At 38.7% G+C, this 26,944-nt stretch overlaps 1 long non-coding RNA gene across 1 annotated transcript in view; it reads right to left on the bottom strand.

The window, feature by feature from the left end:
• Positions 1–26,944, bottom strand: part of LOC122180003 — a 210,224-nt gene that overhangs the window by 66,395 nt on the left and 116,885 nt on the right. The window contains exon 8 of the long non-coding RNA XR_006178893.1: positions 26,810–26,900. This is a non-coding gene — a long non-coding RNA (uncharacterized LOC122180003). The remainder of the gene's footprint in view (positions 1–26,809; positions 26,901–26,944) is intronic.

The following is a 26,944-nucleotide window of genomic DNA, read 5'->3' as shown; positions in this document are numbered from 1 at the left end:
TGCTGCATCAAGACTCAAGAGTTATTTACACACAAAGACACTTGTCGTTGAAGAAGAGGTTCCACGGTATTGAATGGAAGTCTTCATGACTTTGAACCCTGATCTCATTCAGCTTCAAACTCATGTTTGAGGGCATAGCAAACAACACTTAGGCAAAACTGTTCTGAAGGCAGATGCTACTGCTAAGAGTTGGAGAAGTGCTCTTCTCACTCCCCTGGTTGGAGTTTCTATGAAATGGACAACCATGGTCAACCATACAGTGTTGAACAGAACTGCTGAAAGTTCATATCTCCATTATCTCCCCAAGGACCCATGCAGAGCTGGTAAACTGTGCCCTGACTCATTACAGACCCCTCCTAAAATGCTTGCCAGTGGAATAAGCTATGAAACATAACAGCTGTCTTGCTCAGTACACTATTTTTCAAAGCATTTTAAAATTGATCAAATTTTGGCCTTATTCTACAAAGACTAAGGAGATACACAAATCAAAAAAATTGCTTTCATTCCCTTGTTGGTATGTAACCGCTTGTGCCCCAAAGTGATTTCTAGATATATATTATATATATTTACTGCTAAAAGAATAAAGAAATTGTTTTTTGTGTGCATTCCAGAATCACACATAGCATTAAATATTGAACTGCAGGAAGTGTTTCTCAGTTAAAAGCAAACATGTCTTTTTAGTACTCCATACAGCATAAGAAGACATCAAAGACTGATTTAGTATTAATTTGGTGAAGGGCATTGCACTGTATGCTGTGTTAAACAGCAATGACTTCATTTTATTCCTCACCTTAGGGTAAGTTCCAACTCTAGATTAATATTATTTGTTAAAATAATGCAATTTTATAAGACATACTTTGTGAAGCCACATAAAATGTTTGACAGGTACATGCAAACAGAAAAAATCTCTGAAATAATAAAAAAGGCTCACTGCATTTGCTGAAATAACTACAAATATTGTAATAATAACTACAAATCAAAACATCAAGCAAAACTCAAGACAGAAATTTGTGCTTTATAAAAAACACATTCCTTTATATGTGCTAAAAAACATCAGGGAACTGAATATGGTTGATAGGATGCACACCTATCTAATCGTGTGTGTATTCTAAATTTATAAATAGGATAACAAGAGATTTTACTAGGTATTGCTGCTTCTTTGCCTTTAAAATGGTGTAAAGTAAATTTCTTCTTTGACAAGGTAACCAGCCTCATGAATAAGGAGGAAGGTAGAAGAGACGAATTATTTAGACTTCTGTAGAGCTTTTAGTTCTGTCCCATATGACATTCTCATAAGCAAGCTAAAGAAATATGCTCTACATATAAATATTATCAGGCAGGCGTAGAAATCATTGAAAAATCACTTTGAGATTGAAATCACTTTGAGGGTACAAGTCTTTTAGTCCTTTGCTCTTGGATTAGACAGACCTCAGAAGGCTCTACCCCTGAGCCTTATTTATTGTCTTAATTGTTAATAGGACAGAGATAACAGTATTTATGTGAAGTGAAGAGAAACTGCAAATTATTCAGATGATAGGTTCAGAATTTTGAAGGATTGTGAGGGATTTTTCCAAATCGTGTCACTAACATGACATTAAACAGTTTTCCAAAGCATTAATGGCAGGATAAAAGCTTGGGGATTATTTCTTTTTCCAAATTCCCTGAGAGAAAGAGAAGATAAACATTCCCCATTCCTTACCCTACCCTCAGGCATCTACTTATGACTGTTGTTGGATGTAAGACACTACACTAGACTTCTGGTCTGAGCCCATCTACTCACTGTTATATCAATTCTCTGGCCTTCTAAAGAAACATCAGTTTCCCTAGATGCAGAAAGTATGCACATCCCAGCACCAGCCCTCGATTTTGCACTCTCTGTGCACCAAGCATTCAGAAATACTGTTAGGCAAGGTCATACACAGCTGCTGGGGAAACAAGAAAGGGGAATACACTGAAGAGTTCATGCTTTATCTTAATAACTATTCCAGGCAGATTACACCTGCTATTGTCTGAAACTGAATAGAAGAAAACAACCTACAGAAGGAGGAACCCAAGCTCTGAGGCTTTTTCCTGGCCTAAGTCCAGGGTTGGATACAAGAAGCACAGAGCTTATACTGGTGTAGTAAGTACTCAGTTCTGTATTCCATACGCTAAGCAAGGGACAGAAAATAATGGTGAAAGCACCAGGAGAGAACATGAAAAAGGGTGCAAAATGACTACTCCATCACATTCATCTAGCGGGTAAAAGCAAGGAAAAACAAATCCCCTTCTGGGTTATATAATTTGCCAGTAAGTATTAAAATCAGCTTCTCTCCAAGATTTGTTATTCACCTTTTAAAACTCAGCATAGTAAGTCCACAATGTCCACTGCTAGCTTTGCTATCAGAGCTAATACAGCTTCTTTTAGATATACCAGAGCATCCCTTCCCAAACAGCCTGCTGATGCTCCTAGGAGAGCAACATGCCTCTAAAGTGCAATGACATTTGCTCTGAGAATGTCTCACAACTCCTGTATTTTTGGCTTTTACTTTTTTTTTTTCCCCCCTCTCCATAACAAAGACTGCCTCTGCATCCTGGAATTATCTAGTGCTCTAGCAATAGTAGCCTCAGACTATCAAAACATGAGAACAGATATTGACTTATTTAAAACATGCCTTGATCTTTAGTAGCTATATGAACAACATACATATATCAAAGATGGATTGTAATACGGTCTAAGCAAGAATTAAGGCAGATGAAAAGCATGTTGAGTTTATTAGCTTTTTCTTTGTCTGGAAGTGAAAATGTTCTACAAGAGTCCTGCCTGCCAGCACCTTTGGGACACAGCTGGAAACAGCAGGGAACAGCATCATCGCCTTACTGGTAGTCATACTACCCCTGTAGGCATGAGAAGGGATGGAAAAAGAAAGAAGTAGCTCAGACCTAGATTCCAGCTGAACTAAGGGGACTATTTGCACGCTGCTCTTAGGCTACTGACAGGAATAACAATGCATTAGTCTCTACCATCTCTAAAACACCACCTGCTGCTTGGGATGTTTGGTGGCTGTGCAGTACTGAGTTTGGTGTCACTGTGGAGATTACTAGATAAATTCACTGGTAAGAAGTAGAGAATGATATGGTAGCAAGGACTGGCTCATTTTCCTTGTGCACTTGCTCAAGTGTATTTGCTATCAGCACAATTTCTGAAGGTTAATATCTCCCAGTTCTCAAATTCTACCCATCCAGTTTCCTGCACAGAGAGTGTTGATGTTCTCTGCACTGACAAGAACAGGGTAGGTGGATAATAAATGCTGCGGTACTGTTGCTGCTTCTGATAATATCATCTCCAAAGATTTTAACAACTCACACTATTATAGAAAAGTTACCTTCTGTCCAGGTAAGCACAACAGCCGTTAGTCCTGTTCTTAGGACAGCAATCATTTGCACACTAATTGAAAAAAAAACTGTGACTTTCTGGACCACCTCAGTCATGCTGGTGCAATGATTTTGTTTGTTCAAAGTCTTCATTCCTCTTTTGTTTCTGGCTTTCTTGCTAAGGGTGACAGCCACTGAAAATTCACAGACACTACACAAAAGTATTTCACTTGGTGAAGAATGTGTAGAAAGACGTGACTTGTTGGCGCAGGCCAGGGTTGGCTTATATTGGAGCTATATATCCCAGAGAATGTGCTTCAGAAGATCTGCTCTCACAGCAACAGGACAGAGTAAAGCAATATAGATTTGTTCTACATTTTTAAACCATTCTTGCTGCCCTGTAGGAATCACACTTGTCCATGTGGCAAATGGACGCGCAGATAAGAACAGTCCATGAACTTGACAGGAGGAATGTCAACCAACCCAAAAGTCCATATGGACTGTTCCAGATACCAGCTGGAGGAGAACCCCTTTCATTTCAAGGGATAAAGGGGAGAGGGGAAGACATTGTTTGTGTTCAAATGACCAGCATCAACTACAAGGAAAACAATACAGGGCAGCTGCCCTTCTTTATCCTTCTCAGGTCCTTTCCACTTGCTTTCATCCTCTCTTCATACCTCCCTTTCCCTGGTTCTTTCAGACACTTTTTCATCATCTCTGCCCATATCAGGTTTCCCATAGTCCCCAATTCCAGTCTTGAACTTGGCTAATTTAATCACTTCCTTGTTCTTCTCAACAACTTTCATCTCTTCCTTCCATACACTGACAGACTCTGAGCCAGAAAGTCAGCTAACATCACCTCCATGATCTAACTGTGAAGATTTTTTCACACCCTTATTCTCTCCCATAGCCTTGCCATGGCTGAGAAGGAACTGCTGCTCTCAAACCAGGTTTCCCACTGCCTTTGTCCAGAATCAATTAAAATCACTTGAGGAACAGGAATGGCATTTCTGTTTTTATCCCACGAAAATTTCTTCCTTAAATGAAACAAGGACTTTGTATTATTTATTCACAGAAAATACAGGAGTTCTAGAAAAAAACTGAAATATCAAAATAATTACTACTGATTACCAAACCGTTTAAATTTGCACTGGGAGCTGCAGTTGAAGGGCACGGTGCTGTCACTCTTCCTCTCTGTACCTGAATAATAACACTTCTTTTCTTTTTTTCCATGAAGGAGCACACTTTTATGGAAGGGCCAACTTTTCTAAAAACTGCCCTGATTTCCCATTAGCTCTCACAGCTGCAGTCTCCTTTGTAGCACGTGTCTTGGAAGACCACCAAAATAAGACATGGCTAATAACATAGTTTCTGACCTCTCTGTCTTGCATGACCACATATCTCCTCCTTTATGAACCAAAAGATGGCTAAAGCCTCAGTTAGTCAAGCAGAGCAAGTGAAATTACTTCGTAATTTAGCACAGTTTGGAATAAGTATTTTTCTAAAGCATCACATCTCTCTCTAGCCAGCACTGCCCTTCACACAAAAAATTTCTGAGTGAATATTCAGCAGCAAAAAAACGTGTGGATTTAATTTCAATATGCACAGGAGATCAATTAATGAATTTCATATGCAAATATGACAGCGATGACCCTGATTTAGAATGCTTGTTATTTCTGAAGTTGGCATATGGTTTTCTCTAACAGCAGGCAAAATGATTGCAATAAATTGGCTCCTAATGCCATGTAATGAACCCTGATTTGTGTTAATTTGGGCAGTACTTAGCAATTTCACGTTAATTTTTTTAATCAGCTTTGTAAGACAATGTATGTGAGTTCAGCTTCATGTTTGGGTTTTTAGCAATGCTAAGAATACAGCCTAGCATTTAAATTCAGCTTCTGTTGCAAAACCATGTATCATTAACAAAAATACTGAAGTGCAACAAAGACAAGCCTCTAGGACACTTTCTCATGTGTGCTAATGAACATACACAGTACTCTTTTTTTATTCTTAGCTCTGCTTTTTTGGAGAATACTTCTCTGCTTGTTATATTAAAAAAACATTTCTTTCAACCAGCAAACATACATGCAGCAGTGCTTTGAAAAGCATTTAGGATAAGCACCATAATTTTGGCTCCACTGCGGCCTCTGGCCGACAAAAGCCTTAAAAAATGAACCTAAGGGGTCAAAGAAAGACCCTCCTTGATTTCATCAGGATTAAAATGAAGCTGTCAGGGTATTTGCAATAAACCCCCATTTTGCAAACAGCTGCATGCAAGGACTATCTGTATCAAAGGAGTCTCCTTACATTAGAGAAATATAGGACAGCTTAAAATGAGCTGTGTGAACTTACTCCCACCTTCACTAGAGGGGCAGGACACTCTGCACCCAACATGTGGGCATCTCATTCGTATATTCAGCTGCTTTGAGACATGCACGGTGGCAGGCACTGCAGTGTCAAAGAGAAATTGATTGCAGACAGCTTGGGGCAAGATTATTCTTGCTTGGTGCTTGTACAGCATCTTGGACCCAAGAGGAGTCAATACAAAATGAGCTCCTTCTGGATAAATCATACCATGCTTGCAGAACTTTGTGCCACTTTTGCCACTTGAAAGGCAAATGGGAAGGAATAACTGGTAATTTTACTGTTTTTCATACTTGGCTTCATTTTACTTACTACTGAATACACATACTGCATTCTTCTGCATCGTATATACATGCAGAGCACCTATATACATGCTTAATTAAACAGCCAATGGGACTTTTCAGTAAGCATGACTTTATGTACACTGTCAAGCAGTGATAAAATTACATGCTTCGATGTTTACTTGGATTGGTGCATTAGTCAAGATTTAGTGCCCAGGAGTAAGCTTTTCTTGATTAAAATCTAATTCTCAATGTTATCAACATTTTATCTAGTAAAAACAAAAAAGAACATTGGACTTGCAACAGAAACTAAAACACAGCTTTAAATTTAAAAACGCTCTTGCGTTGCCATGATGAAACAAACCCATTAAACAGCCACATTTGTAATTCTATGTCCTTGGTCTCCCCTCTTCTGCTGCTCCTTCCTCCATCATACTCAGCATATTCAAATTTCCTGCAAAGATAACTCATCAGTAGCAGGGGATATCTCTAGCATTACACAAAGAAGTTTGATAATCAGATCACTTACTAAGGTAACAGTGTGGATTTAGGAGCCTGATTTTAGGTTGTCTGTACGAATATTACAGAAGATAAAAAGAATTATAAAGATAGATATTTGAGCAGCACAGTATCAGTCCAAATTGTACTCTGCTCACTGTAAAATAGGACTTCTTAGGAATACTTTACTGGCCTAGCTAACAAATTGTTGTCCAAATAACAGAACAAAGCTGATTAGAAAGGTCATATATAGCTGTTATTAATTTCATAGTTGTTTCCTTTCAATTAATCCTGGATTAGGTAAATGGATTGATTATACAAACATTTGAGGACACATTCTCTTATTGCTGAACTTCCACACTGTTCTCATTTGTCAAAATGAAGGACAAGGTTGTATTTTTATCTGTTGTTCATATCTCCAGCATGCAAGTTCAATGCACAATAAACTACAGGTGACAGCTTTGCATCCTCTGAATATTTTTATTGCTTTTTTTTCTGCATACTGCTATCCAACCAGCCTCTGTCATGCTTCAGTTTTATCCCATTCCATAGCAGAACCCTGACTATCCCAAGCTAGCTCTCAACATGCTTTGGTTTATTCCACACTGGAGAGACGAGGATAATAGTAATTTTCCCAGCAGGATGCTGAAAATTAGTATTGCAACATGCACAGCAACCCACAGAGGAAGAATATTATAGAAGCTGTAGGTGCACACTTTGTTTTGTTATTCTGATAGTTCTAAACCTTGACATTATCTAACATGGATATTAACAGCCTTGTGTGAAAACCATTTAAATCAAAGGAAGTTTATTCCATTATTTCATTATGCTTTGGATAAGCCTGAACACAGATGAAAAAGTGAGAGAGGTCAGCAGTTTCAACTTTGTCCCTGAACACCCGTTCATTTTTCTGTGATGGCACTGGCATTCAGATATTTGTATTGCTATTTCCATCAATGTTTTCATCATAGACATTATGACCAGTGATTGTGCAGGAAAAAGTGTCACTCATACATAAGGCATAGCTACATTTTCATTGTATTGGTCATCACATCAGAAAAAAAGAAATATATTTAAACACAAAATATTGAAAGTACTTATTCCATTATAATAAATTACAGAATTTACCAGAAAGAAATTATAAAATCTGGCAGAAGTCCTGCTAACTTTTTTTGACAACGCTGAATAGGTATCAATCAGATTGTAGATCTCTTACTAACTCTCAGCTTAGTTTATGCTAAAATATATGATACTAACTTTGTACATTCAAAATTAGTTACAAAGAAGAGTGCGTATTTCATTCCAACTTGTCTTTAAGGTAGAAATAATGTAGCTTTAATTTCAATGTCCTGGATACTCTTAAGAAAGGAAGAGATAAGCAAAGAGGTGGCAGTGGGGTAGAAGGCTAAGTCAGACCTAAAATGGTGAGACAGCACATAAGCTGAATACACCAGCAGTCTCATATCCCTTTTAAAATATTTTCAGTCTTCTCATGTACTTTAAAGGCTTGCTTCAAGCCAAGGCTACTCTCAAGTCAAAAGCCGTAAGGATGTGAATTTACTGCCTGATGTATGCATGCAACAAAACAATTAGCATTAACGGGAAGATAGCTGAGCATACATTCAGATGAAATTACAATTGAAAGTTCCGAATAGCTTGTTTTCATCTTACCATGCTTTTGTACACTGCGCTACAGCATTCAAATGAGTTAGATCCTCTATGACATAAAGTACTCCAGGAGCAGAATTTCAACTTCAGTGCTATGGATGGATTGACTATAAATCAAATATTCATATGCTGTCCCTTTCTAACAATGGATATTTGGATGGATATAGGAAAAATAGATATATTTTCCACCCAAAAAACTCAGGCAGAAAATTTACTACAGTCCATTCTTTAACAGCACTGTCACAGCTATAAGATGGAACACCAAGATACCTTCCATTTCAGACTCAAAGGGAAAGATTTATGACTCAAACAAGATAAGATGCACCACAGGCTAAATAGACATATCTAAGTGATAGGAAGAGAGGAATAGATGGAAATGGTGTTAGGAGATGTAGTAAGGTCAAGCAACTAATAATAAAGGGCTGAACAAGCTGAAGAGATTGATTTGTAACTGTTAGTAGAGGTGTTTCTGTTCCTAAGCTGAAGGAGGAGATGTAAAATGGCAGGTAACACTCACAAAATGCATTATTAATAGACTGTACATTTAACACAGGTTTAACACATCCAGGTGGCAGGAAGCAATAGCAATACAGACGTAAGCCTTTTGATGCAGATTAGCTTACCTACCAAGTGGCTGCCTTCCCATGAAGTACATAAAGAGGACTCATTTATTCTGTTTATGCAACTATATTATCACTTTATGGAAGAGAAGAGAGATGCAGAAGAAGCCCAGTGCAGTTTTAGAAAAAAAGAGACCATTCACAGAAAAAGCACATGGTGAGGAATTTATTCCATGTAGAGGAAGCAACGACCCCTTTAAGCAATTTTAAATAATCAGATAAGTCACATTTTCCCTCCCTCTGAACTTATGGCCTCAATTGTGAACAAAACAGATCAAATCCTTTTCTTCTTCCATTTCCCTTTGGTGAACTGCATAAAAGAAGAGAAATTCACTGGGGAGTTTGGTTTTGCAGTGATCTCTGGTGCCCACGCTTCCTGAATATGAATAATAACAGTTGAATAATAACAGTGTCAGAGGCTTTGGTTTAGGATGCTCTACTGACACAAAAAACACTGAAACATACAAACAGCTGTGGCAGGAACTGTCTCTTGTTTCCAGGAGTTCAGTGTGGGATCTTATATCTGAGCTAGTTTTCAAGGGAGCAAGTAATAAATTGTGACTTCTCCAAACAGCTTCTCTCATAAGAAGGGAGGAATCCATACCTTGGCTCCACTGGTTGTATTGACTTGCACTCCACTGACTGAAAAATGAGCTGAAGGGAACTACTTCAGGTGCAGGCACTGAATTTCTACATATATATGCATATTCAAAAGCATACGCCCTTCTTACATGTGATTTTGACATCCTTTAAAACATGCACCTTCTCCTGAAAATGTCATTATTCTCAAAAAACATCATCCTTACATGAGCTTTTAATTTCAAGAAAATTACAGCTTAAATTCACTGAAAACCAGGATACTAAAGCTATATTAAAGTATCTAGCAAACTAATCTGACTCAGAAAAACATTCAGTAATTCCTACCCACACTGGTGGGAGGAGATGTTGTCTGTCCTCTTCAAAATTTCACTTAATTCAGAGCAGTGTGAAGGCTGCATTACAGCCTGTATTACAAATACACAGTGTATTTCCTGCCTTTCTTTCGCTTCAGTCCTGTTTAAGAATATTGCTCAGATGGACATATGCAAACCAGCCTATGGTCAAATACACAAATACTCAATTTAGCCCAAGCTTCCTAATCATCAAAGAGAAGTAGAAGATAAGATACTGTGTGGACATAACTTGGCTTTTCTTGTAAGCAATTCAAGCAGCTGGAAATTTTCAGAAGCATCAGTTTCCCTTTTTTTCTTCATTTGTCACAAGCAGTGTGTTAAAAAATTTGACTCCATACACACACGCACACAAAAAAAAAGATTCAATGCTAATATCAGCTCATCCCCATGGAAACTATTTTCAAACAGATAAACACGGCATATGGAGTGGAAGGAGCCTGCTAGGAGTCATTTCCAAACAATGCAACAGACATTACGTGCTCTAATGTGCTTTCAGTTGTCCCTACAGTATGCCCTCGCATGAGTATGACAATTAGTTACTGATACTAGAGGAGAGCATGCAAAATGACAAATTGATATTGGTTCTCCAATCTATGTTATTTAATCTTCTCCTTGTCCAAGGCAAGGGAAATATTTTTTAAAAAGCAAAAGATCTAAAATTATAGATAAAGGTGACTTAAAAATAATCTATTTATCTCATGCTACTCTTTTTGCCCTGTCTCCCCTTTTCCCATACTTATTTTTCATTACAAATGTGATTTTAATAACATCAGTGCGTAGCACAGAAACTTGCTTCTTATTCTATTGTAGCTGCTGGAAGCAATGCATTTTAATACATCATTGTTCATCCAAGTGACCCTCTTGGGCCCAGTCGGAGTTCTTACATGCCAGTTGGTCTAGGGCTGATGTACAAGGCTTGGGAGTGAATTATTTTGGTGGTAGAAACAGAGTAAAGAATACAGTCAAGGTCGAATTACTGCCCTGGCTTCAATCCCACCTTTTCCAGACTTGCTGGATTTGGGATCTATTCTGGGTGAATGTTCCATTAGAACCCATTAGAATAAGTCTGCTTAGCTTTGACATGCAAGCAGAAGAATAACATAAACAATACAGCTAGCCATTCTGTGTACTCATACAATGTGTATCTCAACCCCATAGCTGATTAGATTCCATTTATATGACCACACTGAATCACCTAGATTCAAATTATGCCTCCAGTAGTGTACTGGTGTGAATGGTTGGTGGAAAAATACTATGGCAAATTACGTAGTAGTACTTCCCTAGTCACAAATTCCCAGCTGCTAGTGATGTACAGCTCAGGGAATTCCTGAGTGAGCAGCAGTATCTCAAATAACCCCAACAGATTTCTTTGAAGTATTTGTTCAACTGCTTTCCTCACTTCATTTGCAAATTTGGCATCCACAACATACTGAGTTCAGTCTGCTGCTTGTGTATGTGTGTCCCCCAGCACTGAGTTCTACAGCATTCTGTTCAGAATGCTTCTGTCAGTAGCATTTCCAATCCTAAGAGATTCAAAGCTAGCGTGAAAAAATTAAGTTATCCATAATTAGAAGTTCCTGAAGATTCACAGAGTGGGGAATAAAGAGACTGCAATTACAGGAATTTGCTTTGCAGTTTATTTGGAAAATGTGATTTGAATGGGAGATGTCATTTAAATTCACCTATTTTAACCAAGACTGGAAAACCAGACAAGGATTTTAGCAAGTTCTAGACATGGTGACAATAGAGTGGAAACCAAAGGTTGAATCCCACCATTGAAATCAATGTATTTTTTTCAGAAATTAAACCTGTGCTTCAACATTAAAATGTCTTATTTAATTTATGGTTTCTCCTTTGTAAAAGGATGAAACATTTATCTGTAGGTTCACCTCTCCTCTGCTTATTGCATATCTTTTACTCTCTTGCGTTGGTTTTAGTGAAATACTTGAAACATGCCTCATTTCATTATTCCCAAGCCAGTTACTTACCACTACAAGTTAGCCTAAGTCAAAGACAGTATAATTTAAACACTGTTCCTAATGCTGTTAAAAACATATATTGGCTGCAGATTCTCAGCATGACACAAACAACTGATTTTAACTGTTTTCAGAAGGTTGGTGAAGTCCACAAATTAAAAGGACTACAACTTTGTCAGAAGCATAAATAGCTTGTTTTCTTTTTTCTCCTCCTCAACACTATCACCTAATGTACTGCACTGAACACAGCTCATTATCAAAGGCATTTTTTCTGAATGTAACATAGTTCTGCTATTGAAAACTTTAATAAGAACTGACTATAAAAAGCAACATGGGCAATTCTGAAAGATAACTGTGGAATATCTTAAAACACCTCACTCCAAATTGTACTAGTCTTGTCCAAACTGGGTTAGAATGCAACAGCTAGCTAATCCAGGGCCAGAGTAACCAAACCACTAGTACTGCAGAAAGACAAGTTAGTTCTCTGCCTCCAACCATCTAGGCAGAATGGTGGTACATACCATGAGCTACTTCAGAGTGGTATTAAATAAGAATAAGAATAAAGAATAAGAATAAAGAATAAGAATAAAGAATAAGAATAAGAATAAGAAGTCCCACTACCTATGTTCTAGAGGAGATGACAATGTTATGTGCCAATATTACAGCACATATTGAGATACAGAGGAACAGGTAACTGCCTCTCTAGTACAGCATGTCTATTGGCTTGCTGGTAGCAGCAGTAGCAACTCCTGTTTGATAACTGTTCTATTTCTTAGGACATAACCACCTCTATTTATCTAGGCTGGAACTTGTCTTCACAGATCACAGAATCACAGAATCACCCGGGTTGGAAGGGACCCCAAGGATCATGTAGTTCCAACCCCCCTGCCTAGCAGGGTCACCAAACATACACATTCAGATCAGGTTGCCCAGGACCCCGTCCAACCTGGCCTTAAACATGTCCAAGGACGGGGCATCCACAACCTCCCTGGGCAGCCCGTTCCAGGGCTTAACCACTCTCCTAGTAAAGAACTTCCCCCTAACATCCAACCTAAATCTTCCCTCCTTCAACTTGGATCCATTTGTCTTGCTTAAGAGCAGCTCCATGTTTGCCTGTATGACTAAACAGTGTTCTGAACAAATGGCTTTGTAAGAACTGTAATGTGCACCTATAGTTTTATAGTGCTTGTCTATCTAAAAGAAATTATTTGCAATTTATTTTCCATCACTTTCAGATGGAGCTGGCCACAGCATGCTCCAAATAAATCAGAATGCTTCCCCCTTACCTCAAAACACAATCTTTTAATCACAATCACAGTTGTTAATTGAATCTGTCTTATGAATGTTACTCTGCTCCTGGCAATTTTTAAAAAGGTAATACAGTTAATCTATGCACATACTGAATTGCTTTTATTAATATCTCATGAATCCCATTGTTTGTGCTCTTGCTAATCTTAGTGCTAATGTTGTGGAGATCAGTAGGATTGCTCCTGCTCATCATTTCATTTTGTAGTCAAAAGACTCCAGTCCTCAATATCTCACACATCTGCTGAACACCACAATGATACCTGAGTTTCTCTGCACATATTCCATGCTTTTTAGTAGAAAAAACTCTAGCATATCATTTCTCTATATACGAATCCTATTGGATAACAACTAATTTAAAGTGAATGAAATTAACTCCATGTAGCAAAATGTTAAACCATAATGAAAATATTAGACTAACAAAAATATCTCAGCCTGCCTTTCTTCCCTTTCAAAACAGTGTTTCATTAAAACATCAGCTTGCTTGTGGCTTTTCATAATTCAAATGAAATTTTCTAATTATCCATGAAAATCATAATATGTCTTTTTTCATACTGACTCTGTTTTTGCAAGGAAGAAATACCCACAGAAGCCAGGGGCATTTTGATTAATCCTGTGTACAATTGGATAGCAGATGTATTAAGTGCAGTTTAGTCCCCATTTCTTGGTCAGTCTGATGCTGTGTAACTTTGGAGGGTGGACCAGCTGCAGGACAAACATATAGAACAGAGATTTCTCAGTTTTCAAAGACAAAAGGAAGACAGAATCCTCCACGCATATAGGGAGCAAACTTGCTACATATACCAAAGTCCCTGGGACAAAGTAGGACATTCACTGGGATGGTTGTTACTTATTGATCTAGGAAAGAGTGGCTAGGCACAAGACTTAAGAACAGAAGCATAGACATATGCTTCATATGTCCTCAAGGTCTATCTTCCATACTATCCTTTTTTCCACTAGTAGCCAAAAGCAGGTCCAAGAAGGAAAGTAAGAGCAATACAAAGTCCTATCTCCCTATAGTGCTTTCTAAGGATCCAACTAGGCATGGCATCAGGTTTTAGAGAATGCAAGGCAGTATCCTAGAACTTGCACTTGGTATGCCATCTCTCCTGCACTCTGAATGACTCTGGGTCAATAGACTGGTGAGAAACGTAAGGAGAACTGTATTGAGAATGGTTGGGAAAATGGACTGGCACTAGAAGGAAAGGAAACGATGGACTGAGACCTACTAGAGAAGTGTTGGGACAGTGAAGGCAAAGTCCAAGTTTGGACTTCCAGTTTCCTTCTTCCTAGCATTATCAATTATTTCCCAGCAAGTTAAGTCTCAACACCTGAGCTAGACTCTGTACAGATTTGTTCATATACTGGTCTTATGTAACAACTTTCTGCAGGTAAAGTGACGAATGAATCTCTTTCTGCCATTGGCTAACTAATTCCAGCTACAAACCAAATGTTTTACTCTTCACTTTCTCTGTTGACAGTTGAATTAGAAATTACTATGAAATCATTATGACTATGAGCTTTCATTTTCAGCACTCCTAATCTGTAAGCTAAAAAGTGAACTAGTGCTTGTCTTTATTAACTCAGTGGATTTAATATGGCTCTTGGCAACGTTTCATTGTACGGTGCAAGTAACAACCTAAAATCAGTAATATTTTCATATATAACTCAATAAAAATTGTAGCTGAAACTCAAACAGATAAAATAAATTGTGTTATTGGTAGTACTATGGAAAAAAGGAATTGGCAGACACTGTTCATCAATGAAATTACTTTGCAGTTGTGGTAAATGAACTTTGACTGTGTAATAAGAAGGGCAATTAAGAAATGGGCCCCAAATCTGCAGAACAGCATAAGGTCTTTTCTTTTTTCTCTAGCATATGAATTGCCATGTTTGCTAAGAGTAATATGACATTAAAAGCATGGAATGGCAAAATCATCGCCTTGTTTTTTATTGAAAAAGCACTAGACGGGGAATGAATTCAGGTGCCCTAAGTAGGAAATAAGGAAAAGCCTTACTCACTAGACAGCTAAGTATAACTACGCAAAATTCACTCATCAAAAACAACCTAACACAGTGAATTTTAAGCATATGCAGACATCATTTAAGCCACACAGCTTCAGTATACATTGAACAAAGACTAATTTTAGGACTTTAGACTTTGAAAAGTCCAATTTCCTTGACAACTCAAATAAAGAGTTCATATCTCGATTTTTAAGGTTATGTTAGGCTCAATGTAATCAATTATACACTTGCAGTTCATTTGGTCTCTTAGACAGAAGCCAAATTTGCTGGGCAAAGACAAATGCTAGATAAAGAAATACATGCAATCAACTAAGTTCTTGGACTTGCTTACAGTGTATATAAATTTTTAATATGCCATTACAACAGCAGAATGTATTGCTCAAGAGAAACTGACATTTGGAAAGGAAAAATGTACATCTTTAACAAACATTTCCAAGCAAAGACATAATTACGTATCGATATAAGCTCAGCCAACTTTTTGCTTTTATTTTAATATACCATGTAAACAAAACTGATCAGCTAATCTTAGGATTTCAGAAACACCGTGGCAGAAATGAATTATAAATTCATACCACATATTGGGCTACAGCTTGATACATCCTCACTAGATAAAGAGGAATGTTTTTTCTGCATGTATGTGAAAATGCTCTGCATATGATGCAGGTGGGATTCATGACTGCTGATTCCCTTTCTGCAGTGGGTGTTGCCGGGTGCCAAGGTTTGGGGAGTGTGAGAGAAAACAAGGAATTAAAGTCAACCAAAATGGCATACTTCAATGTTCTTTATAAGCCTGAAAATGCCTTCTTGTGTGTTTTGTATCCTAGCACCATGCTGTCATGACACTCAACTGTGTTTCCTGCTAGGACTGTAATATTATATAACCAACTAACTCATAAATAATCATCCTAACTCATTTTTAAAAAAATATATAAAAATAAAATATATTAAGATAAATACCTTATATCTTTCACTGCAAAGTAGTTTTCTAGCTCTGAAGTTAGTCTCATGGCTATCCAATGAATTTAGTAGTATCAGTGAGGTTCTCTCTCTACTGATAGACTAAGAGCCCTCTTTCTTGCTCTGTCTGTCCTCCCTGTACTTTTACTTTCATGACAACGAAGGGACAGTTTCAATACTGGTCACAAAGGAAGTGGCAAAAGCTTTGGTGAACTGTGAGTAGAATTTCAAACCTTTGACTTCATTTGAAGGTTCATACATCCAACCATTTGGAGGTTCAACAAATAGGGTTCATTCAGACTGCTTTCACTTTTCATTAATGGTTGCCCTGCTGAGCATTTGCTTGTTTGTGATTCAGCTGTAGGATGGTAATCACATAATGAATACCACCTGACAACGAAACAACAAAAAAGACTTTGATATCTTCAGCACTTGCTGGGACAAAGCCCAGTTAAGCTCTATGAACTACAGTCCTCCATCCTTCCCAACCAAATCTTTCTGATTCTGTCAAGGCTTTTTCCATTGCCTGTAAAACAAGTCTATTTTAGGTAAAAGGAGGCCTGTTCTTCATGCAGCATAACAAAATTTTGCTTCATCACAGATAAGCATAGTTTTTGCTAATGTAACAGACAGCTCAGGTGTTATCTATTTTTACAGCTGGTAGGAAGCACAGGAAAACTGCAGAGGTATTTCTAAGGAAAAGTAATGCACACTTCCAATATTTCTATGCAAGGAAACAATTCAATGGCAAACCTACTAAAAAGGTTAAGACCTTATTAAACATGCAGACAGAGATGACATTTACTTTAAACGTGGTAATTGCTGAGCAAAAGTATAATCCTGAATCAACTTGACTTGGGTGGTTGCACCGAATTCAAAACATCATTTGCCCACAAGTAGCGGACAGTTTTTTCTTTTTTTCCCTTTAAACACAAAATCTTGTAAAATAAACAATTTCCCTGAAAATTCAAGGAAACCAGATTTGCCCAGGTTTGGATTACCGAATGTGGAAGTTTTTAAAGAAGAAATGTCAACAGTAGCAAATAGCTGTAAAACCTGAGGCTTTACCACACAAAAGACAGGATCAGTTAGAAATATTCATACTAGGTATTTTCAAACTCTCCATTTCCTCTGACCATTCCCAGGACCTACACGCAGCACATGTTCTCTCCATTTTCCTGGCACAACAGCAGCAGCTAGCAATATTGTTAACATCACCGGGACTTCATGGGTCTTGAAAAAAAATGGATCAATGCCTTGATCTCACATGCCCACAGTTCACACTTCAAACTCTGTACAAAAAAGGACACCCGCTTTTCTCCTTACATTCTCACCTGTCTCTCCTTGGGAGATTCAGTTCCCTACCTGTAATACAAGTATACTGTCTGCTGCCAAGGTCAGACCTTACCTTGCTCATCTTGTCTTCTAAGAAATACTTAGGCCACGATAATTTGCATTACTCTCATCAGTCTGCCTTGCCTAAGGTTGATAAATGGGGCAAAATTTCTCTTTTGGCACAGTGGTAACTCACCAGGTTACAGACTTCAAAAGGAAACTCAACATACAGCTGTGTGACTCATTACCCACTCAGCTTGTGAACCAAGTAGCCCAGAAAAGAAGATGTCATGGACTATGTAAGACAGGATTAGAAAGCAAAAGAAAGTACAGCAAAATTTAAAACTTCCAATCAGAATTTGGGTTGACTTGCCTGAATCTTCAGGCCAAAATTCTACCATATTTGTTCCAGACTTTTAACTGCACACAGTCCATAATGACCAGGGAGGCTGAAGTACAGCTGATATTACTCCTGCAAGTCCCTTCTGAACTGAATAATTCAATGGTTTTATGACATCAACCATGATAAAAAATGACACGGACCAAAGAGGACTGACTCCTCATTCAGCCAGGCAGTGAATCTATAGAAAGGAGAGGTTTGTCCTGCTGTGAAATGAATCAAGCTGTTGTAGGTAGTGATTATCTAGCAAGTAATTTGAGTATTTTTTTTCTCCTTTGTCAGCATCAGTTTTATAACTCACCTGTGATGCTGGCAAAGAGAAAGTTTTCTGGCTGCTGTGGCAGTAGATATGACTGACCTATACTTGATGGCTCAGTTTCAGTTATATCAGTTGTATGCATGAGTAAGTGGTTGCTCATTTCATAGCCAGTCATGAATTTGGTGTGGAACTGCCAGGATTGATTTGCTGAAAGGACCAGTTGTAAGCAACGCTTCTTCCCATCCCTGCTAAAGTTTAAGAAAATTCTGTCACATGATCTTTATTCTCATTCTTTAAATATAGGAGGCCTAGCTAGTCAGATGGACTAGGGGAGGGTTGCCAGCATTTGTAACAAACCGTATATCTTCCACCTTCTCCTCCTTTCCATTGTTGTTTTCTTGGGCTTCTCAGCTTCCCCAGAGATCATCATCTTCATCCACCCAGCCACATAGCCACAACCATCAGGGTTCTACCACATTTCCTTTTTGCTCCACTGATTCAAGCACTGCAACCATGAAGCTCAAGCCAAGGACAACAACATATCTCCACTTGCAGAAGCTCCATGCCATGCTCTGCTGCTCCTGATCCTTCACGTTGGTGAAGGTTCCTACAGAAGCATGCTGGGAAATGTAGGGAAACAGGCTAGGATCTCTCAAAGATTCTTTTGGCTCTTTCTTCATCTGACGTTAATGTAACATACCACTTTTGAAGAAGATTAAACTATGCTGATTGCGATAGAGGAGATGCTTTAGTCAAAAAGTCAAGTGAGTTGAATTTCCATTGAATTTGGAATTTACACCAAAGAAGAAAGGCCCCAGCCTCTGGAAAAGTACTGCTATTACCCCATGTCTGATCAAGCAAATGTAAGTTCAGACAGACCGCTGTGGAAGACAAGGAGAGGACCAGAATGGGAGACAAAAACAAAGGGCCTAGAGGCCCAGAGCAGGAAGGTATGAGCAAGAATCCAAACTCTGCCTCTGAGCAGGACAAAAATAATGACATATTTTCCATTAACAGCACAGCTGCATCGTCCCTTCCGTCAGTAAAAGTGACCAATCACACTGGGATTTTTGAGGTTGGATCAGTGGAAAGGAATATGATCCAAGAGCTATGCATGAGTTCTGCAAGGGATGTGTATTACTTGGTACAAGTGTAGGTCAAGGTAGGGGCTGACGTTCCCTTCCAGGAGCATTTGAAATATGCAGGTGCTCTGCTCAGCAGCACCAACTTTGTAGGATGAGAAAGGTGAGCTGCCTTATACCATCATCCCTGCTGCTACGTGCCTGATGGGAACAACATCAAATGTGCTTGAGTAGGCACTTTGTGCGTGAGCCACCCATTTGTTAGCATGACCATAATGCAAGTTCTTGCAAAATCAGCACAGGGCACAGCTTTGTCTTCCTCTCTCTCAAGGCTGCCTCAGACATTATGGAACAGTTCTCTCTACCCCCTCAACAAACTGCAACAAGGTGTCCATTTATAAAATGATAAATAGCTACACCAAACACCCTGCTGCTTTGCAACAGTATTTATTTCTGATTTTAAGGGTGCCTGATAACTAATCAACACCCACAGATCCTTCAGGAAGAACCCAGTTTTCATGTTGTTAGCACATTCTTTCAGAATGAAAATCAGTCTCTGAGCTCATTAGTAGGGACAAGAAGCCTCTTTAAAATCAGTTTCTAGCAGCTGGATAAATCTAAGCAGTCCAATCTACATTTTGCCAATGACTCTTTTGAAGGAAAAAAGCTTGAGGGAAATAGCTTGACACAAGAGTCATAAGGCAAAACAGAAGGATTATACTTTCTCTCACGGTCCCTTAGTGGCCATCTCTCTTTTAATTCAAATAGCCATTGCCTTCTCTTTTTTTTCCTGTTACTTTAACACTCTGACATTATTAGCCCCTAAATAGAAAATCTGTTATACTCTCATCATGTTGAACTTATTCTCTCCCTAAGCAACTCCCACCAAATACAGTACCTCCAGGGTAATTTCCCATTTTCTAGTACAAAATAAAATCTTTCTTGTCTTGCCCAGATGTTGGAGAATCTCATTCTTACAAAGATCGTTGACTAAGCATAAGCATTGGTCTGCACAAAGTAAAACAATGCATTCTCATCATTCTCATCCTAAATCCAAAACATGGTCTATGATTCTATGATATCAGCTACTAGGAAGAAAACTAACTCCATCCCAGCCAAAAGAAGGACACCTTCTTAACAGCAAGAGGAACAAGGGAAAATACTCCAAAGAATGTATGAAAGAGGATGATGAAAGGATGTATAAAATTGGATGTGGAAGAAAGCTGCAGTGACTTTCTGATCACTTGGTGCTGCTGCATGGCACCTGATCTGTGCTATGACTCATGCTGTCACTGCTTTCCCTGGATAGATAGTTTCTGAACACATGCAATGGAAGCTTCCAAGAAAATGTGCTTTAAGGCTTCAGAGAAACAAACCAGTGAACCAAGAAGAATAAGCAACTTGCTAATTAGTCTTTTCAAACTGAGACTGTGTGGCTTCTCATAACTTAGTGACAGTAGTGTATACTGTTTTAGCTGGAAAGAAGTAGCAGGCCAAACAATTCCCCTTAACTTCCTACGCTTTTTTCTCTGCTGCAACAAAGAAGACCTCAGTGAGAATTTTGAGAAAGTAATGAAAGAAAACCTGCGCCCCTGATAACCCAGCTACATGCTGCATTGAGGGGGTCAAGTTTTCCTGTTCAGTTCCCAGGATTGCTATGTATCTGCCATTCCTCATCTCAGAGATCACCGAGCAGCACATGATGGGTGAACAGATCAGAGGATGCACAGTATATAAAAAACTGGGGTACAAGACCTTATGGAAATGCTTACCCAAGTAGTAAACCATAATCGTAGAATCATAGAATGACTTGGTTTGGAAGAGACCTCAAAGATCGTCTAGTTACAGCTTCTCTGCTGCAAGCAGGTTTGCCAGCCTGCAGATCAAGCACCAGATCATGTTGCTCAGGGCCTCATCCAACCTGGCCTTGAACACTTCCAGTAACAGGGCAAATAGCACTACTATGGCACTACAGTTTGTTAATGCTATGAGACTCTTCCAAATTGAAATAAGTGATTTTATAAGCAGTTAGAAGCCTTGGCAGGTTTTCATCAACCTCTCATCAGCTAGCAGGAGAGCACAGGAAGAAATCATGAGAAACGTCCATACCCAATGTGTTTTCTGTAGGAAGAGCCAATGCAGGCTTCCCAGTTAGAGATCATTTCAGGCATGGAAGAGGCCAAGCCCCATCATTCGTGAATTTTAGGGAGTTATAAAATTCTTATTAACATATAACTTGCTGATCTCATTATCTTTATAAATGCTTCTCCATCATTGAAGTTCTCTCAATCACTTAGCCTCAGTGATGTCTCCTGCCAAAGAGCGTTGCTGATCTCTGCTCAGCGTTAGAGAAGCATGACCCAGCAGGCTTGCAGAGCAGGCTCAGGCCTTCTTGAGGATGCAAGGCATCAGTTACAAAACATCACAATCAAAAGAGGCACAGGCCAGACAGGTTTCAACTAATGGGATGTCCTCAGTGACTGAGGAAAGAAAAAGTTGAAGACTTAGCTACTTATTACAAAGTCATTCCTGCTTCTTCAATAACTCATTTTGATATTTAGTAATTTGCAAATGTGTGCCTTTGTGATCCCATAGGCTCTTAAATTCTTTGTAATGAGTGCGTATGAACAGATGGAAAATGTTTTCAATTTCAGAGAGAACTGCTAATGGATGTCACCAGGTATTAGAAAAGCTCAGGTGGTTCCATTTTGGGAGAATAGGTATTGTCATAAACTGTCTCATCCTTAATGAAATGTTTGCTTATTTATACCTTGATGTAAGTTCAAGGCTGTCTGTACTAGTCATAATAGATTAGAACTTGACAGTTAAATAGTCCAGAACCTTAGATCCAAATATTTGACCTGAAAATAACAATTGCTTATTGTAAGTCATTTCAATATGAAAGAAAATTAATCACTAGAAAAACAAGGTTAGACTAATTTCCTTCTCTATCCAACAGGAGTAAAAAATTAAAACGTAAAAATAAAATAAGATAAAATTGACTCCTTCCCTGAAAATCTAACTTTTTACTCCACAGCAGAAAGGAACAGTTCTCCTACCTAAAATTCAAAAAGTTTCTTCTGCCTGTCTGTTTAGATTTTTACCCACCAATACAGATGTGATTTCATACTGGTTCTGAGCTTCAAATACTAGGATCTTCCAAAAAGAAGGAGTTAAGTTGATAGGTAAATTTTTCTAGACATTTTTTGCTGGAAGGCAGAATTACCAATGTGAATAGGGCCAAGGATAAGCTAAGGAGAACAAAAAGATTTCCTGCATGTAAATAGAAGACTGAAGAGGATTTAGACCTAGGGAAGACATTCATAGCAGGGCAGAGCAGCACTTCCCTCTCCATTTACCACAAAAAAACAATTGAAAAATATAGATTGCTCCTCTCTGTACTGGTGTTTGCTCACAGTGCTAAATCAAATTGAGATACTCCGCTTTAATCACTCAGATGTGAACTGCGTGAGATCGGACTAACTCGTAAAGATGCCCCATTCCATTATACACAAGCTAGGATTTGGGAGATTAAATGTGTTGAAGACAGAAGCATGCTGTAAACAAAGACCCTCAGCCACGCCATGGAAGCACTAACTTTCCTTGCAGGCTTTCTCTGGGCAGCAGAGGAGGGGGCAGAAGTTCATTCATAGCTTGAAAGAATGGGGAAGGAGGATGAAGAGAAATAGTAAATCCTGTACTGCAGTGAGGATGGGGGGCTGTAGGAGATGGGTTGAAAAACGATAATAAGGCTGAACAGAGCAGAGTCAGAATGGAATAATCACAGAATGGCTTAGGTTGAAGGGGATCTTAAAGGTCGTCCAGTTCCACCCTCCTGCCATTAACAGGGTTGCCAACCACTACATCAGGCTGCCTAGGATCCCATCCAACCTGGCCTTGAATGCCACTGGGAATATAGGTTTTACACTCCACACATCTCCTATGAACAACCTTAACATTTATACTCTTATTTTGCTGTCACATTCAGGAATTCCAAGCATAGAGAACAGTTTCTATTCACAAGGTGCTGTACAAACAACATTTTTTACCACAAAATAATTTACTTTCAGAGCCACAAGCCCAAACAGGTAATCAGTTAGTTGAACCCAGAAGAACAGCTACCAGTTCTCCGTATCTAAGTAAAAAATGTTTCAAATAAAAAGTTTCCACATGGAAAACTGATCAGTAGGCTGATATTTTAAATTTCAACCTGAGGAAACTTTGATAGTTTAAAAAAAAAAATCACAATTTTTTCCTATTTCTTTCTCCACCTTTTTTTCCCCTTGCAGTTTAAAGAAAGAAAATCTTGCCATTGGTGGTATGTTAACTTCCTTTTATAAAACAAATATGTTTTAATAACGTTACTTTGTGCAGCCCTGACAACATTTCAGCATCTTCCCAGTTAAGTATCTTCACAATGAGACACGATATTGCAAGCCATCAGGCATTGCATGACACTGCAGCTCATAATTCTGTGGTATATATTACTCTGCAGTCAGGCTGAGATTTTAAGTTTATTTTATTTCAATTAATCTCCCAGCAGAAGAAATAGAAAGCTCATGAGCAGCTGTGATGTGGAAAGTTTTTATCCGGACTCATAAAAGTGGCAGATAAACTAAAGAAAAACTATTCCAAAGGCACAGAATAGCAGTCAGTTTGTTTCACTACTGCTCCACGCTAAAGGTAACAGATGTCTTTCTTTGAAACTAGTATGTTAGAATTTCACAGGGAGGAAAAAAAGTGAAATAAAAAACAAAAACAAAACAAAGCCAGCTGTCAGGCTCAAATAGCCCTGAAGTGGAGCTGAAAGCAAAGGAGAGAGAGAAACATGCTGTAAATGAAGAACCGAGTGTACTGTTTCACTATACAATGATAAAAGTGATTTGCAAAAGTGCTGTTCACCCAAGAGCTGCCTGGTTCAACAGCGCAGCACCTTCGTCCCTCCATGGCTTTGATGTAGTCTACTGAAAATATGTCTTTCAAAAATAGGTTGCTCACCTGTCTTGCATGTTTACTCAGGGTAACTTTTCAGGCAAATCATGTTACCAAACCTCACACAAGAATGGGCTAGGATTCAGAGAACCAAGCAGTTTCATGCAGCTCTCCCTTCCAGTATGTGCAAAAAAAAGAATGCAGAGTTTCATTGAGTCATAGTGGACAACACCAGACATCCACTACAGCAAAACTTGGCAAACATAAGTCCTGCTTTCCACCTGAAGGAATGATAGTAACTGCAATGAACTGTCCATTAAAAACACTACATTCTTACAGGAATAACAGCCTGTCATGTTAAGCTCTTACTTCTGTTTCATTAAAATGGAACTAGCAAGTATTCATCTCCTATGCAGCTTGGATAAAATGGCAGAGCACCGATACAATTCCAGGCAAAACGAGTGCTTAATGTAGAGCTTCTGCAGAAATGGTCCTCTTTGATAAAGAAGTTATGCATGTTTAAAAGCTTTTGCTCTTGCAGAACATAACAGGATTTCAGTCAATATGGAAAATGCTAAATAAACCATCTCCAAGCCATCCACACAAAGAAGAATACTGCATGTGGGGTAAGGAGGAATCGCACAGAAAGCTCTGTTGCAGACCTACTGACATGCTAAAGATCAAGCCTGATGGCTGTAGCTGACTTAAGTTCCAGTTTCAAAAGACCCTAGGAAACTAAGGACCTCATTTCTTTGAATGTGAACAGGCTCTCAATTTTATACAATTTTCATCCTGGAGATCAGGACTATGCCAGGTATACAAAAGCAGGGTTCAGCATGCTCAAGCAGCAGCAGTCAAATAGGATATTAATACAAAATTCTGGCAGCACTGGAGAAGTGTTCACTTCCTTCACATTCATTTCCACATTCACTTCCTTCCCTTTCTTGTGTCAGACCAATAGCACTTACTCAAACCACAGACAGCAGCTACTGCCTAGCACCTCACCTGTGAGCCTTTGCAAACAGCCTTTCCCCATGTGGGCCTCAGCAGCTGCTTTCCTCTTCTTTCTCTCTACTCTTTTTAAAAACCCCTCTCTGATCTTCCTTCATTGATGTCCCCTTTCTCAAAATTCCCTTTTTCAGTTCAAACTTTCTTTTGACATTTTTATGCCCCCGTCTGTCTGTCTCTTCATGGGGATGTCAGTGTCTACCTGACATACAGTTGCAAAAGTTTACTCAACTATCTGAAGCTGTGTGACATCTGATAATTTGTAAAAGTCAAAATGATAATAACTACATGAATTACAGAACATAGAAGTAAGCGAAAACATTGAAGAATACTAAAAAAAGGTTATTTAGATAATACATATATTTTAAAATTCTATTTTATTTTTTCAAATTCTCAAGCGTTTATTTTGTTTCAACAAATTACTGGGGAAAAAAAAAAATAATCACCTTATCTTTTCCTGGACTAGCTCTTCAATTTTTTTGCCAAAATTAATTTCACCTTTGCAATTTTGCCTGTCCCTGTATCTGTCAACAACTCTGACTTTTCATACAGTAGGCAAGCTTGTTTTTCCTCTTCTTTCCCAAATACTTTCAAAAAAAAACAAGAAAAAGGCATAACACAATAGTTAGTTGAGTACCTTGTCTCGGCATTAGCAGAACAAGTTCATACAGCCCTTTGTTTGATCTGCTTGTCAATTTCCCCATGAGTGAATAAACAAAGAAAGAGTCAGACTCCCCAGGTGTCTGATGGATTTATTTGTGCAACAGAGAAGCGTGCAAAGCATGAATGTTGCCACTTCCAGACTCTACCAAAGCACAATGCACAGTAAAGATTTACCATGGAAGACTACACAGCTTTAATATTAATCCTCCTACAATCTTTGTAGTGCACTGGCCTGGACTTATCAAATATCTAGCAGCCCAGTATATAGTAGGAATGTTTGAAATCTAGGACAAACCTGCATGTGCCAAGATCACATGTGATGCACAGTGAAATTCAACATGTAGAACCACAGAATAACAGAATGGCTTAGGATGGAAGGGACCTTAAAACCCACCCAGCCCCAACTTACTGCCACAAGCTCAGGCTGCCCAGGGACCCATCCAACCTGGCCTCAAGCTCCTCCAGGAATGGGGCATCCACAGCCTCTCTCGGGAACCTATGCCAGTGCCTCACCACACTCTGAGTAATGACTTTCCTCTTAACATCTAACATAAATCTTCCCTCTTTTAGTTTCAAGTCATTCCCTCTTGTCCCAGCACTACATTCCCTCACAAGAGTCTCTTCTCCAGAAAAGAAAAATTAGAATTCTCTAATTCCAGCTTGTTAAAACTTTCTTCATGGAGAGGTGCTCCAGCCCTCTGATAAATGAAGAGGAAGAAGTCCTAACAGTGTAACTCTCCCTTAATCTTTGCCAGATCAGGGCTGCAACTACCTCATGGTCTAAAGCACCAGCCACACTGTGAGTAGAAAGGAGACATGTATGAAGTAATGAGACGACAGAATGTATAGGTGCAAGTCCTCCACACTGTTAAGACAGTACCATAAGTTACTCTGGCAATAACTCTAAAAAGTTCTGTGGTGAACAGCAGTTTCCAATTTCAATATGAAAAGCAAAAGGAAAATTGTGGATTTTTTTCCTTCTTTTGATCCAGAGCTCGTCAGCTGTCATGAGTCCAGCAGAGACAGAAAAAGAGTTTTTCCTCATTGTTTCTTGGCTGTTCCTTACAGCCACGTACCTTCTGTGAGAAATCTGAAAAAACGTCTGCAGAGATATTTCAGCTGTACTTACCGATGGTGCTGAAACACTTCGAATCCCTGGCCATGGACAGAGTATCTAGCGAATACGAGTTTGACTTGCCGAGCCAAGAATTTCTGTTTATCTGAAATTGGAAGACAGATCACAAAAGTTTTTAAGCATCAATTT

This window comes from Lagopus leucura, unplaced genomic scaffold (genome assembly GCF_019238085.1).
Source record: "Lagopus leucura isolate 7727_CA_CO unplaced genomic scaffold, USGS_WTPT01 Super-Scaffold_100004, whole genome shotgun sequence".
Classification (NCBI taxonomy): Eukaryota; Metazoa; Chordata; class Aves; order Galliformes; family Phasianidae; genus Lagopus; species Lagopus leucura.
Note: the sequence above shows the minus strand (reverse complement) of the source record. Positions and strands in the feature narration are given on the sequence as shown.